Raw genomic sequence first — 3,509 nt, forward strand, 5'->3', positions numbered from 1 at the left:
TATGCTGTACTACATTAGTTGGGTTTCATTTGTTGACCAAGTTTACATTATTGGGATAAGTCCCACTGGTCATCTTTTTTATATGTTGCTAGATTTAATCTCTAGTATTTTGTCAGGAATTTTTGTGTCTGTTTATGCTACCCTGTTTTTCTACTTTCTTGTAAAGTCTTTGGTATTGGTATTAAGGTACAATTAACCTCTTTGAATAAGTTTAGAAATTTTCCTTCCTCATTATTTCCCTGCTCATCATTGCTTTTCTTCTGTTTGTTTTGGGTTTAATTTGCTCTTTGTTCTTCTTAAAGAAGAAATTTACATTATTAATTTTTGACACTTCTTTTTAGATATTGGTAAGTTAGAGCTATATGTTTATTTTTAAGTACTTCCTTAACCACATCCTGTACATTTTTAAGTGTGCTTTTTTTTCCATTTGGGTCACAAAAAAATTCTAACTTGCCTTGTGATTTCTTCTTAGCCTCCTAGATTATTTATAAACATATTATTTAATTTCCAAGTATTTGGAGATTTCTCATTTATTTGTGCTATTGATTTATAATCAAATATAATTGAGGTCAGAGGACATACTAGTTCTCCATATGGTCTGTCCTGGAGAGTGTTCCATGTGCACCTGAAATGACTCTGTATTTCTCTGTTGGGTGGAATATGGGTGGTTATGTGCATCTTAATTTATTACAATCTACACCAGGCTAAATGGATTGATAGTGTTCAGATCTTTTAGATCCATTTTGATTTTTATGTCTATTTGTTCTATCCATTATTGAAAGTGGGGCACTGAAATCTCTATAGTTGTTTGTCTATTTGTCCTTTGGATTTTGTCAGTTTTTATTTCTTCTGATTTGAGACTCTTGTTAGGCAAGTATAAATTAAAAATTGCTTTATTTTTATGATATATAGACTCCTTACTGTAAAATATCTTTGTCTCTGGTAAGAATTCTTGAAGTCCATTTTGTCTTAATGTAGCTATTCCAACTACCTTGGTATCCTTTTATTTTCAAATTTTTTGTCTTGGAATCTGTATTCTGTCTCATAGATAGTATATAACAGGATGGTGCTTTGTATATCCAGCCTGACAATCTCTGCCTTTTGATTAGAGTATAATCACAGTAATGTAATTATTGTTTTTGCTGGAAATATGTCTTCATTTTACAATTTGCCTTCTAGATGTTTTGTGTATTTCTTATTTATATGTTCCTCCTTTGTGGCCTTCTGTGTCAAATATCGTATAGTATGATATTTACATTTCTCTGCCAATTTTTTTAATGATACTTGTGGAGTTATTTTCTTAGTGGTTGTGCTAAAGATTATATATGTCATAATGTATCACTCTCTCTGTCAGGTGAATATAAACTTAGTTCTGATAAAATGAAGTAATTTTGCTCCATTGCAGCTTCTTTTCCTTCCTCCTTCTTTGTACTATTATTGTCATAGAGATCAATTTAGTTTATAAACTCAGCAACACAGGGTTATAATTACTGCTTTATACAAGCTTATATCCTTAAAGTAATTAAAAGAAAAAAACATAAATATGTACCAAATACAGTCATCCACATATTTACCATTTCTGGTGCTCTTGGTTTCTTTTTGTGCAGTCAGATTACCATCCTAAGTAATTCCCTATCAGTAGGAAGGACTTTATTATTTCTTTTTAGGCAGATATATGTTTTCTCAAACTTTTCTGGGTACAGAATTCTTGACTGGTAATTTTTTTCTCCAGCACTTTGAATATGTTCTTCTACTGTCTTCTTCCCTCCACTGTTAAGGTAACCTTTTTTAAAATATATTTTTTAAAAATATAATTTATTGTCAAATTGGCTCACATACAATGCCCAGTGCTCATCCTAACAAGTGGCCTCCTCAATACCCATCACTCACTTTCCCCTCTACCCCACCCCCATTAACCCTCAGTTTGTTCTCTGTATCTAAGAGTCTTTTATGGTTTGCCTCCCTCCTTCTCTATTTGTAACCCCCCACTCCCTCCCCCCATGGTCTTCTGTTAAGTTTATCAAGATCCACATATGAGTTAAAACATATGATATCTGTCCTTCTCTGACTGACCTATTTCACTTAGCATAATACCCTCCAGTTCCATCCACGTTGCTGCTAATGGCGTGAATTTATTCTTTCCATTGGCAAGTAGTATTCCATTGTATATATAAACCACATCTTCTTTATTCATCAGTTGATGGACATTTAGGCTCTTTCTATAATTTGGCTATTGTTGAAAGTGCTGCTATAAACATAGGGGTTCATGTGCCCCTGTGCACCAGCACTCCTGTATCCTTGGATAAATTCCTAGTAGTGTTATTGCTATGTCATAGGGTGGTTCTATTTTTAATATTTTGAGGAACCTCCACGCTGTTTTCCAGAGCGGCTGTACCAGTTTGCATTCCCACCAACAATGCAAGAGGGTTACCATTTCTCCACATCCTCACCAGCATCTAGTTTCCCAATTGGTTCATTTTAGGCACTCTGACTGGTGTGAGGCAGTATCTGGTTTTGATTTGTATTTCCCTGATGAGGAGTGACGTTGAGCATCATTTCATGTGTCTGTTGGCCATATGGATGTCTTCTTTGGAAAATTATCTATTCATGTATTCTGCCCATTTACTCACTGGATTATTTGATTTTGGGTTGTGGAGTTTGGTGAATTCCTTATAGATTTTGGATACTAACCCTTTACCTGATACGTCATTTGCAGATATCTTTTCCCATTCTGTCAGTTGCCTTTTAGTTTTGTTGATTCTTTCCTTTGCGGTACAGAAGCTTTTTATCTTGATGTCCCAATAGTTCATTTTTGCGTTTAATTCCGTTGCCTTTGGAGATGTGTCGACCAAGAAAATGCTGCAGCTGAGGTCAAAGAGGTTGTTACCTTCTTTCTCCTCCAGGGTGTTGATGGTTTTCTGTCTCACATTTAGGTCTTTCATCCATTTCGAGTTTATCTTTGTGTATGGTGTACGAAAGTGGTCTAGTTTCATTTTTCTGCATGTTGCTGTTCAGCTCTTCCAGCCACATTTGCTAAAGAGACTGTCTTTTTTTCCATTGGATACTCTTTCCTGCTTTGTCAAAGATTAGATGGCCATACATTTGTGGGTCCAGTTCTGGGTTGTCTAGTCCATTGGTCTATGTGTCTGTTTTTGTGCCAATACCATACTGTCTTGATGATTACAGCTTTGTAGTAGAGGCTAAAGTCTGGGATTGTGGTGCCTCCTGCTTTGTTTTTCTTTTTTCAATATTACTTTGGCTATTTGGGGTCTTTTGTGGTTGCATACAAATTTCAGGATTCCTTATTCTAGCTTTGAGAAGAATGCTGGTGCAATTTTGATTGGAATTGCATTGAATGTGTAGCTTTCTTTGGGTAGTATTGACATTTTAACAGTATTTATGCTTCCAGTCCATGAGCATGGAATGTTTTTACATTTGTTTGTGTCTTCAATTTCCTTCATAAGCTTTCTATAGTTTTCAGCATATAGATCTTTTACATCTTTGGTTAG

Source organism: Prionailurus bengalensis, chromosome A2 (assembly GCF_016509475.1).
Source record: "Prionailurus bengalensis isolate Pbe53 chromosome A2, Fcat_Pben_1.1_paternal_pri, whole genome shotgun sequence".
Classification (NCBI taxonomy): domain Eukaryota; kingdom Metazoa; phylum Chordata; class Mammalia; order Carnivora; family Felidae; genus Prionailurus; species Prionailurus bengalensis.